The sequence below is a fragment of the Phlebotomus papatasi genome, chromosome 1 (genome assembly GCF_024763615.1).
Source record: "Phlebotomus papatasi isolate M1 chromosome 1, Ppap_2.1, whole genome shotgun sequence".
Classification (NCBI taxonomy): Eukaryota; Metazoa; Arthropoda; class Insecta; order Diptera; family Psychodidae; genus Phlebotomus; species Phlebotomus papatasi.
The window spans coordinates 70243236-70257034 of record NC_077222.1 but is presented as its reverse complement, the minus strand read 5'-3'; positions in this window follow the sequence as shown (position 1 = coordinate 70257034).

Genomic DNA, 13799 nt, shown 5'->3' with positions numbered 1-13799 from the left:
TGCCTTGAGTGCCTCAAGTGTTGTAGCTTCAATCACAGAAGAATATATGGTAGCAGCTTCCTATGATGAGTCTTTCCCGGTCGGTCCGACAATATTATTTTTGTTGAACAGAATCGACAGAAAAATGTTCGTATTCGATTTGTCGGAGATTATGCCGCCCAATTTTGCATTTTGTAATGGATCCCGAATAAATATAATTTCATGAGAACTATTTATTATTAAAAAACTTTAATAAATATAAATTAAAAGAATAAAAGTAAAGTATTTACTTACTAAAAAATGTAAAATATTCCCTAAATTTCACTTCGAGGGTACAAATCGACAGCTCCAGAGGTGTCGATAAATTATTAGCGATAATTATCGACACTAGCGACAAAACTTGCAAGTCATCATCTCGATCGCCCATAATCGACACTCGACACTAGCGATATATTACTATGGGACAGTTATCATTTTACCCCAGGTGTCACGCCGCTTCTCCCGCTTTTTTCCCCACCTGACGCTACGAGAAAAATTTCTTAAAATTGCAATCTTCAACTTGAAATATCTCGAGAAATCATGGAGCAATCTCCAATTTTTTTTTTAAATTGGTCTACTCAAGTAGTGCTACAACATAAAAATAAAATGGTTCAAATTGCGTAGGCCAATTTCGAGAAAACCTAGAAAAATCGGTTTTAAACCGGTTTAGAACCGGTTTTTCAAAAACTAATAGCATAGAAATCGTCGTACGCGCAGATATATATAAAAAAAATTTATGAAGATATCTATTTCCAAACCGAAGATATTGCGTACTACGGACGGCCGAACGGCCGGACGGACTACCATTTTCGGCATCAGGGATGTCCAAAACATATACCCAGTGAATTTCAGCTCGATCGGAGCACTTTTAGAAAATCTGAGTATCACAATAGGTGTGATTATGAAGGAATCACACCTAATGTTGTTCGGATATAGATTGCAATTGGTAAGGTCAATTGACCTCAGTGTCCGGTATTGTGGGAATCTCATGTAATTCTCCAGGATGAAGAGAGATTCATTGCAAAAGGGGTTGAAAAGCCCGTTATTTGTTTATTTTTCCCTCCGCAGCAGGGAAGCTGATTTCGAGGGTTTTGCCATCAGGCTTCTCAAAATTGTGGCAACAACAGCAGCCAACACACACAGTGAATGTCCTGCCATATGGCGGCGCCTTCCATCAGCCGGCTTTCTCCTGCACCCTGCGTCTCGTGGTGGCAAAAAGCAGTGGGTTTATTGAATATGGGAAGGGCGACTGCGCCGCTTCTTCTCACTGGATTCTCTCCTGTGCTATTTCACACACAGAACCCAATACAATCTGTTTTTCTCCTCAACCATAATATTCAAGAGCACAGCACCATTGGGAATTCACTTCGGTTCTCAGTTCTCTGTCATCTCTCGTGGCATCTACCGCTCAAACATTTTTCCTCTTTGGATCTCTTTTGGGTGTTGTGTATCGGGAAGTAGTTTTTTTTTTGGGTGCCAGGGAGTGCATGAAAGTGTCCAGAAATCCTGAAAATATCTCATTTTCAGTGTGCTCTAGCAAATGTTTCAGTGATTTTCCCGGAAAAGTCCCAATTGGTGTGTGTATGAGCAGGAAAATCTCAATGTGGTTGGTATTGACTAGCTATGGAATGTTCTTATCGTCTGCCACAGCGGTTATTGTACACAAAATGAATTCTGTTATCGATCGGTTTTCTTGTCTCTCTCGTCTTTCCAAAAAAAATATTTTTCTTCCCAATAGTTGCTCTTTTGGTGGTATATTTTCGGTGAGAAGATGAATTATTTTGGAATTTTTAAAAAAATTCTCAATTTTATTCTCAAGACGAAGAAGATACTCATGCTGCGAAGCACCACAGAAAATGTCGAGATGACTTGCCGGGAATTGATATTTGTCTTCCATTAAACGCCCACCAGCTCCACCTTGTCTGGTTCTCATCTTGAGCTGCATTTGCCGGATATTCACGGTGTTTTTTTGGGCTTTTATTTATTCCTTTTAACAATATCAACATTTAAAATTTCATGGCCGTTTTTATATCCCCATGATGTCCCAAATGGTACCTTTTTTCTGGATATATAACGCAGTTCCGGAGACAAAATCGGATATCTGACCATTCTTTGAAACCTCTCTTAAAGTGCTAGGTCTCTTTATTATTTTTTTTTAACTACTCCTATACCGCGGAAGTGAACCACGCAAGTAATTAAGAAAATATTTACTCTATGGGGCTTAAAAGTCAATAGAGATATTGAATTTCATATATTGGATCACCTCATAAGAGACTCACCTCAAGCCAGAAATTTTTTCTTTGCTATTATTTCAGTTTCTCAGTATAAATGAGTCAATTTTTGTGTGGCTTCTGGCTCTGTGTATTGCAAAATATGGCATATTTTCAAGAATTCTCATTCTACTTCTAGAATTCAGGATGGAGAAGAAAACCATCCGATAAGTCCTGAAACCGCAGTGAGTTAGAGAAGAAAGAAATGGCATTTTCACACTGTGGAGTACGCAACTCGAAGGAGTTTTCCAGCATAGTGTCCCTGAGTGTGTATGTGTATGAGTGAAAAGTGATTTTCCCGTCAATGTGGGGTAGTGGCTGAATGCCCACAAAACGTATCTGGATGTGTTTTATTGATCCCAGAGAAGGAGAGTGCGACGCACATAGTGATTCAAAGAAAAATAATTTCCCTCTTCTCTGAATCAACCCATTTGGATTTTTCATCGCAGTTCCAGAGAGTGGAAATTTACCAAGTGAGTGTATTCATCTCTCATGATCTTCCTTCCTATTTCTTGTTTTTTTTTTGCCTGGTGGCATCACCTCAGCCAAAAGGCGTCGTCAATCACTGAAGCGCGCATACAAGTAATTAAATTTAGGGATACGTTTTTCAAGTGGTGTAGAGTCAAAAATGCCTTTTTGGAACATGACACGGAGTCAAGAACACTAAAAGACACGCTATTTTTGGGCCCTTCTCTCCCTCAAAATGTATCCAAGATTATCTATTTGTAGGAGGGCATTGTGACTGAAGCAAATTACAATGTGGTCCATTTCATGTGTTTACAAAAGTTGCAGATTTTATGTGAATACAAATACGAAATGGGAATGCATGCGTGAAGAAATTAACTGAATATGAATGACGAAAGATTCCAAGGTCTCTGAATCATTTCAGGATTCTGAGTCATCTCCTTGAAAATGCAGTCCTTGAAGAAAATTTCATTTAACATGAGATGCCAATACGGTTTTGCTTTTTATTTTAACAGTTTTGTGAACATTCTAATTTTCTTCCTTCTTCTGAAATCTTTCACAGGATTTTATTTATTCTCTGTTCTTAAAAACAACAGTCCGAACGAATTATTTAGGGATAATATAATTACCTCACTAAATACTATAATAATAAATAATAAATAATAAATAAAGAAAATAAAGGTACAATACTCAATTCCGAGATATAAGTCTCATTTATGATATTTAATCTTTCAGCTTTAATCCTTTAAAAACGGTTGGTCAATGGTAACCAAAAAAAATATAAGACTATTTATAGTTATAATGTCCCATTAAATGGTTATAACTTTCAATCAGTCCTTAAATTAATTTGATTTTAAATTCTCCAATTTCGTTCAGTGTCTAATCATTAGGGGAGACTGGGGCAAAAAGTCACAAATCAAAAAATTCAAAATTCAATATCTTCCAAGGTAAAAAAGATAGCGGCTCAATTTTTTTCCATATTTCCATTTTTAAGAACAGATCTGTAGATCTAAAAGGCATGAAATAAACTGAAATCTATCTATCTAGCCTCCATAGACCTTCTTCAATGCCGTAAGTTTCTTAGAATTCGAACAAGGAATTTAGGAAATAAAAAATATTGAAATTTTTAGCCCTATTTTTGAAATATTTTCCTTGAAGAAGATAACAATTATTACCTACTTATTTTCCAATATTGATGCACTGGGGAATATTTCCTAAATAATTTGGATTCCTTAAATACAAATCCGCTATCTATTTTAGAATTTCGCAAAGGTTCTTTTCTCCAGAAATCCTTTTATTAAAAATGGCCATTTGGGGTAAAAAGTAACAAATGGTAGAGCAAAAAGTAACAAAAAAGCGAAGCAATTTCTGATGTCTCACGGCGAAAAGAAACGTCATTATCATGTCTCGCCCCTTATTGTTTGCATTGGTCAAACGATTTGCAGTCTTTTGTGTGTTTTTTCTAAAATAGCTTGAAAAGCGCTTTTCTCGTTTTCTCACTTTTCTCGCAAAGAAAACGGTGTTTTACAAAGGTTTAGATGAATAAATTTTCTATGAAAATATGTCCTCTAGGTATTTTTTCAATTTTACGGAAGCCCGTAATGTCTGGTACTATTTGCCCCAGCATTTTTGAGAATTTTCACAAAATTACCTTTAAACGTATTTGTTTACAAAATAGAGCAAAATTACTTTCACAAAGTTGTAGATCGGTAAATTTCCTATAAAACTGCGCTGATTAGAAATTTTTGAAGCGCTCGAGTAGCTTGTAAAAAAATAAAATATCCGTTTTGTGACTTTTTGTCCCAGTCTCCACTGATTTTTATACATTAAAATACTAAAAATATTGTAGTACACTTTTAATCATAGCAAGATTATGCAATCCTTAATTTTGACATACATTATTAAATTTATTCTTCATAATTCTGCATAAAACGCATTAGGCTGATTCGTGTTCTCTGATAAACATCATTAAGTACCAAATTTCTTTAAACTTTTAAACTAAATTCTAACAAAATTACACAATAACAAAATTAATATTCAAATGACAAATAATTTTTTTTTAATTTTTAAGCTGGTTGAAGGGAAATCTTTAAGTACAGATATTTTTATTTTGGAATAGATGAAACGTCTTTAACATAGAATTAAAAATCTTTAATTTTAACATTAAATTTAATTTAAATGTTCATGCTGTCTTTTTTCATAATTGAGGAGCTCGGAGCAAAAAAAAAACACTATTTTAATAGGGAAATGCATACGACTTAGAGTTTTTTTGCTCTGAGCGCCTCAATTGAGAGAAGAGGAAAGTGGGGCAGTTTTGCAATAGGGCTATTTTCTTCTATTTTTAAATAAAACTGGACCTTATTATGATATACTTTAGCTCAACGAGCCAATTTCGAAGCTAAATTACGTCATAATAAGGCTAAATTCCGTTTAAAAATAGGAGATGAAATTCCAATTTGCAAGCTGCCCTACTTTCCCATAGATCCTTAACTGTTCTGTATCTCTAAATTGAGAAGATAGAAAAAAATTAATATAAATATTAAGATGTATTCTTTTAAAACCAGAACCATGATATTAATAAGTTTCGGATTTAGTCGATGGCATCGTTTAGGGTCGGAGGAATGTCTGCTCGACAGGGAACCTCTATTGACACTTTTGTCAAAATGTTGAAAATTATTTAATGTATCTAGTAAAATAAAAGTAATATAACGTTTTTTCTGTAATATACCTTTTACTATAAACAGAGATGTTCAAATTTCATATCCCAAATGGTGCTGAGTAGGGTGTCAATAGGTGTTGGCACGAGTTCTTAAAGTGTCAATAGACGTTCCTTTCACCCTAAATCAAAGCCAAAAGCAGTTTTACATTATTTGTCTGTAGAATAATAAAATGGTTAGCGATTCTACTTTTCTTCAAATACAAACTTGCTCAAATGGAGTACGCTCCATAAAGTTTTTGTTGTAGACTTTGTCCTTTATTAAACCGTTATTAGGAATAATTTTACAGCATTTTAATATTTTGTAACAAAGTTGTAGGTCTAAAGAAAGCCTATCAAATAATAAAGAAATCATATTTTTGGTGAGAAATAAGACGTCGGGAGAAATATGAGGGTCATTATAAGTTTATAGGAGGGTCCACGAAAACCCCTCGTCGTTACCTCTAATCGTAATGCCTTGAGGCCTAATGATAGTCGCACGAACAGACAGGAAACGTGACATGATTTCTCACAATTCTTTTGATTCTCGAAGACTGAACAAATGGGTTCTGCTGTATAAAGATTTTTCCTATAGGGGAGACTAGAGCACCACCTAACATGGGGTAGTACGGGTACTACCGAACACTGACTTTTATTTCTAAATTACTGTGCTAAAACGACCATTTCTTCAGAGGATAAGCATCCCTATAGTATCTATGAATTCATACAGATCTCGTCCTCTGAAGTCTAATATATAATTTAAAAATCTCAGTCTTCGATGTAGGGTAGATGTGCGGTAATGTCCTAGTTCTCCCTACACATGAATGTAACAGGAAATGGAAACAAGTTTTGGTCAGCTTAAAAATTAATTTTTTGATAAATATTAAATTTTAGTCAGTGAAAAATCTAAATCTTTACAAAAACGACGCTAAATTTCTATAATTAACAAGAAAAATTCAAAAACCCTCGCTTTTTACCTTTGCCTAAACTTACACGACGATTGCACTACTAGGGTGGAGTCTACACTTATGGATGTTATACACTTATGGACAGCGTGCAAAAATCTTAAGTTCTCACGTGAAACAGATTTTGAAAAGTTATAAAATTATTAGTTTATGATGTAATTAACAATTTTTTTTTACTTTTCGAAATCTGTTTAATGTAATAACTTAAGATTTTTGTGTTGTCCATAAGTGTGTATAACATCCATAAGTGTAGACTCCACCCTATGTATTAAAGTTCTAAATTGAGTACAGATCAAATTTGAATATTTTTCATTGAACAAAATGAGACAGCCAAAAATTTTCTGAATTTTATCTTGACACTTGGACTGGTCGATCCTGTGGTGATCATAGTCTTTTCACAATTCTCTACTGCAAGGTATATCCTCGATAATCTCGTAAATACTTATTGTTCATCCCATCTCTCCACTCTAACTTACATATACACAGTATCAAAATGTGCATTAGAAGTTGAATCGTGGCTAAGATTGCTTCTAATTTTACGACTTTTTGTTCCCATACCGTCGATATTATAGATTGAATCAAATTGAATTATGCACGGTTTTATTTTTTCTTTATCCATTTCAATGAACATTTTACTATTTCCCCATTTTCATCTCTTTCCCACACACTTTTTCTCATGCCCCATCCATCTCAAATTGGAAATGCCATCATTTCACACAAACTCCATCACTTTTCCTAAATGTCTCTCTGCAAGAGTTAAACGAACTGGGAAGTGTAAACATGAAGCAGTTGGTTGATGAGCATAAAATAAAGAGTTTGGTGTGATCGCTATTTGTAAATTTAATAGAGTTTGAAAATGCCATAGAGTGTCGCGTGGGTGGTTTGGGGTACATCCAGTGAGAGAAGAAGTTCTTTGCCCACTCCTGTGACCGGAATGTATATGTTCGCCTTTGGAGAACATGTTAATTAATTAAGTGATTAGTTGACGCCACTCTGTACAGAAATAAATCATTGATCTCGCAGATTGTCACAGTTGAATGCAAATGCTGATTGAGGATAATTGACTGGCCACACAGTGATAAATCTGCTTATTCAATTTCAACAGAAAAACAGCCTCTTTTTCACTCTGTTTCTTCTTCGTAAGTGACTCGAGACTTTATGACATGTAAATACATATTTATGGAAATGCATACAAATAATAAATGAGGGGAAACTATTAAAATTTACAATCATGGAGACTCGAGGGACTCACAAACCAAATGATGGGTAGGATTTCTGGGTATACGAGAGTGTAGACAAAGCGTTTCTCTGCTATACAGCTAAAGAATTGGGCTCATTGCATTTCTATGAGAAAATTTAAGGCTAATCTTAACATTTCATTACCTCCATCAGACTAAAAACGAATTAGGCGACTTCCGCAAAATAACATCACGCTATTTGTTCGTTCGCCCGTTTGTCTGGCTTTAGTAAAAGCTGGAAGCTATACGGTTAGACATAGCATCTTAATTTTTTTATGAAACCCATGAAACTCCTCATAATATCGATCTATATCGACCTTCATTACTCTATTACGACAATGTACTAGAAATAGGGGCAGATGGGGCTACTTTGAGCTGTGGGGCTAAATTTTTATTCGAATTTTTCACATATTAGGGGAAAGTACTCTCCCTTCGAACGTTCATGCCTTCAAATAATGTGAATTTGCTTTTATTTTTCCTAAGAGACTTACACATTTCTATTAAATATTAGTTAGCTTATCATCAATTGGTGATAATTCTGTGATAATTTAGTGTAAATCTCTTACGAAAAGCAAAGGAAATTCACATTATTCGAAGGCATGAACGTTCGAAGGGAGAGTACCTTCCCCTACTAAACGAACATTAATTTAGATCCACAATTTTTTGTCTATCCAATTTACATCATGTTAAAATCCAGTTTCCTTTAGAAATATAAGAAAAAGTCGTATAACAATATAGTCTCACAGCTCAAAGTAGCCCCTCCTTCCCCTACTGGAGATAGAATATTCATATTTTGAAACTAATTCCTTACAAATTAATAAGACAATTATTAAAAGAGTGTGGATTGACGCCTTAAAACCTAAACACACGTATTAATAGTCTCTGAATTTAAATTCTTCAAACACCAATTCTTTATAATATTGTAACTATAAAAAAAAGAATTTACCATTTAGAATTCAAATCAGAACAGAAAAGGAAGAAAATATTGTCCATATTTATTATAATCGATGCGATCTCAAACTTTCCGTGCATAACTTCGTGCACAAATATGTAACTCTATTTCTCACGTCACTAACCCTTTAAGGACGAAAGGGTCAAAAATTGTGTGTCAAAAAAAATCACTTTTTCTGATTTTTCTTAGCAAAACATAAATTAGAAATCCGTAGAAAATGTTTCACTTTTGGATCACCGATGACCCAATCGTCCTTAAAAGACTGAAAAACAAAACCGCAATAATTCGTAAATTTATTGCACAGAAGTAAATTATACAAAGTGGTCTAGTTTGTGAATGATGGCTATTAATTAGGATCGTCATTTAATAATTTAGTGAAAAATGTTTCTTGTGAATTATTTCATTTTCGTATACGTTTTACAACTTGTATAGACCGATTTCAAACATTGGGTTTCCAAGACAAATTGTAAAACACAGAAAAAATATTTGTCGTAAATATTTTAGAATTCCTTCTGGAGACTTACGAAGTGTTTGTAAATCGTATAACTCACAAAAATGTTTGTAAAAGTTTGTAATTTTTCGCAAACATTACAAGCATTTTTTATTTATTTACAAACATTTGTTCGTATAGTTTTGTTTGTCTGACTTTACAAACAAATAACAAAATTTTACCAACATGTTTTTTTGTGTTTTTAAGAACACTTTCGAACAAATGTTTGTTAAAAAACAAAAACTGCTCGTAAAGTGTTCATGTTACGTACAATGTTTGTAAAAAAAAAGTACAAGCAATTACGAACTAGTTAGAGTAAGTGTGGAAAATTCCGGCCAGTTTGCAATTTCGACCACCTTTTTTGTTCTTCGAATTTCCATAAATTTTTAGTTTTTACATACTCTAGAGATTATACAATGCAAAAGAATAACAAAAATGTAGCTTCGACAAACGAGATGACGTGAAAAAGACATTGGAAGAATTGCCGAAGGGTAAGGAACTATGAGAATGAAGGTGGCCAAAATAGTGGACCAAAGCTATGTTTACATTTTTATTCATTTTAAAATGTATTAAGAATGATTTTAGAGTAAATAAAGACGGTAAACTGTCAACAAGGTTCTAAGCAACACTCCTTAAAAAGAAGTAATAAAAACAAATCAATTTCTATTAAAGATATTACATTTCAAACTTGAGACTTTGGCGCTTGCATGCAACTATGCCGAAATTTGGCACACTTACCCTATACGATTTACAAATATTTCGTAAGTGTCTAGTTGGAATTCACAAACATTTATGAACAATTTTACAAAAGGGACAGATAATCCTAACCGGCTTATGTAGGTGAGATTCTTAACGTGAGCTAACTCGGAGTGCATGCAAATTCGATTTAGAGCTGAAGTTGGGAGACGCCATTCAGTTATCTTGAATCAAATTCGTGAAATTATACAAATTTTGTATTTAAACAAAAATATCAAGGATTTGGATGAACTGACTGAAAAGTGTTATATGGGTGAAATGTAGACCAGAATGTTCTCTATAATTTTTCCATAGAACATGATCTCATCGATTACTCAGAAGCCAAGATAATCGAGGTTTTTTGTTTCTTAACTCGTTTTTTCATCCAGAGTGCCCAAGTAGTCATTTGTTGAACTTCAACTATATCAAAGAATTGTTGTCTTTTGTGGGACTTTCCATTTAAAACCCTATTTTAAGTGTCTTGGTGGAGTAGAGGCAGTCAAATTGGCATCTGAGTGATTTCAAAGCGTTATTATGGAAAAATCAATTTTTTCACACTTAAACGGCAAAATCGGAGTGATAGCGTAGTCTGAGTGGAAAATAATGTATGGACGAAATGTAGAGACAAATGTGCTCTACAATTATGTTGAAGTAATCATCAAAATCGGTTCAGTGACAGTCGAGATAATTGAGGTTATGTGATATTGAAATTGGTTTTTCGACTGTGGCGCCCCTGTTGTTGGTCCCACGAAGTTCAAATATTCTAGAAAGTTGTAGCATTTGGTGAGATCTTTCGTTTAAGCCCTCATTAATCAAAATCGGTCACATAGAACCGGAGATATGATTTTTTGAATTTCGTGAACTTTGACCCCTCATATCTCCGGTTCTATTGAAACCACAGCGCACATACGCACCATTTTGGAAACGTCCTAGACTGGACTACAACATACTAAAATTTGATTAACTTGCACAATGCCGTTTTTGAGAAAAGTGACTTTGAATGTCGCTGAATTTTGACGCTATCACAGCGCCACCTGTGGTGACTTTTTGAACTTCCATCTGAAAGTGTTCATCGAGACGAAACCAAAAAGGTAAAATTTAGGTCGCTATGTTAATTAGAACCGGAGATAGAGGCCGGTCAATGTTCGAACTTTGACCCCTTATAGCTCGGGTCAGGGGTTATGGATCGACTTAAGGTTTTTTTTGTTTGATAGGTATAATCAACGGCTACAACATACTAAAATTTCAGCCCGATTGCATAAGGAATTTTTGAGTTATTTAACTTTTAAGATTTAAAAATTTTCTTTTTAATAATAGCGCCCCTAGCGGTGGTTTTATGAACTTGCGATGTTAGAAGGGGAAGTGGCATTTCACGAGAGCTTTCCAAAAAGCCCTCACTTTTTAAATTCTGACAATTAGAACCGGAGTTATGGCCATTTTAAGAAATTTTTTTTGGACCCTTATAGCTCGGGTCAGGGTGGTCGGGGGACCTTAAGTTTAGTACTGATGGAAAGCTCTAAGGCCCAGCTATAACATACTAAAATTTGAGCCCGCTGAATGCCATAGGGGCGGAGCTATTGAGAAAACAAAAAAAGGGGGGTCTTCAAAATGGCGGAAGGAGGGGTGGGGGGTGGGGGGTCTATGCACCATGTTGCAATTTTCACCCGATATATAACCTTTGCCGAAAACCGCAAGTCGATATCTTTTTTAGTTTAGGAGCTATTAAGCTCCAAAGAGCGGCCGGCCGGCCGGGAACGTAACTTAGCCCCCCATATATTCGTGATCAGGAAGTGGCGAAACACATTTTGGCCAAGTTTGAGCGCGATCGGACGACATGAAATTTTGTTAGGATTATAGTAGGTGAGATTGTTAAGAATCTCACCTAATATTTTTCTGTGAAGAGCTCTAGGATGTTTGGTTTAGGATATTTTAGGCAATCTTACAGATGGTCTTTTAGGTATAGACAAATAATATAATGTTTGAGTATTTCATAATCCTTAATTTTCAGGAAAATTCACATCGAATGTTATAAATTGTAATTGCAAAAATACAGTGATAATAATAATTTTTTTTATTTAGATGTGTTTTAATCTTAGAATTCTTAAATTAAAACATAACATGATAAAATTTGGATTTTTATCATATCACTAAATTTTCAAACCATTATAAAATATTTCTATCATTACTCATTGCACAAAATATTTAGTAAAATGAATCATCCAATTTCTGATAATACTTTATACAGTTTGTTTGTACAAATTGATTGTTTTGTGATATTTATTTATTTATTTTACTATTTGGTCGTCGAAATAACATTAACGATTTGTGATTTAGATTTTAGATATTTATTTTTGCAAATTTGTTTAACCTAATCACAGCGAACAGACTGGGCTTTTCTACATGGTCATTGCTTTTTTACACATTCATTGTTTTTTTTACACGTGGAAAAAATATTCAGAAAGTTGCGGCACCAAACCAATTTTTGCACCAATTTGATGTTTTTTCCATTCTCTGAGACAATATTCTTTAAAAAGAAAATGATTTATTAATAGAATTTGCCAATTCGAAACACCTCGAATCAAGAGCAAAAAGCAATTGACCGGTCAATTGCTTTTTGCTCTTTGCTCAAGGCAATATTAATCGGAAAATTTTACTAATATATGATTTTCTTTTTAAAGAATATTGTATCATAAGTTGTAAAAAATATAAAATTTGTGCAAAAATCGGTTTGGTGCCGCAATTTTTTGATTATTTTTCCCACGTGTAAAAAAGCAATGAAGGCGTAAAAGAGCAATGACAATGTAGAAAAGCCCAGTCTGTTCGCTGTGAATAAGGACTTTTTAACATGAAATTTACATAAACATATGCCTAAAATTTTAGGATTTTGATAATATAAGATTTATTAATAAAAGCCCTAGTGTTTTACTTATAAAATGTATGTACGTACATCTTCTAATTAAATAAAGGTTTTAAATTTTCATAGAATTAATAGTACGAATTCATAAAACACCAGTAAAATCTTAATTTTAGTTCGCTAAAAAATAACATTTAAAGAAACCTCTGCTTAAAATGAATAAGTCGGTTTTTTTTTAAAGATTATTCATAAGATAAGTATAAATTTCTAATGATTTGTTTTATTGTTTTTTACAATCAAATAGACATCAAAAATTTTAATTCTTTAGTGCATCGTCTTAAATTATAAAATTAAATCTAGCTATTATAATTTGTAACAAGGCTAAATGGAAGATATTTATTTTCTCTGCAATTTACCAGGGAAATGGAAATTTCCTGGTGGCATTGATTCCCTTAAAAATGTGCTAACCTTCTGCTCCCTTTATTATTATCCTCATCAAGACAATGAATAAGGGCGCGATGGCTCACAAAAAATCATATCCCTTATGAAATAACATCTATAGCAGATTATTAGAATTTAGAGCAGAGGGTCTGTCAAATTGTCCCTATTTTGTCAGTCACATTTAGAAAAAAAAAATGTTTTCATATGAACAATTTTCCATTGAACGAATTACCTTCTGCCACAAACTAAACCAAGATTGTCGTTGATATGGACTAAACTGATTCTATTTTCATAAAGCTTTTAAAATTATTTTCACTGCATTGAACATGAAGAACAACTCATGTGGTGTACTTTATTGGTTTATGTCATGAATTTTGATGAACGTGTTGAAATGTCTAAAAGAATTACAGGGAGGGTGGAAATTTATTACATAGTCCTAAATTCACTTTTCAACTCTGCATATTATTTACTTGTAAATTGTAGAAGACAATTATATTACACGCCCATCTCTTAAGCGAGGGTAGTAAAAAAACTTACTCTGCGGATTATAAATATTAGAACGAAACTGAGTGGAATTGGGGAAAAAGTAATAATAAATATGGCACGTGCCTCGCAGATGTTCGTCAGAGGATCAAGCAATTGGCGAATTTTTTGCGATAGTGTGGAAATAAAATAT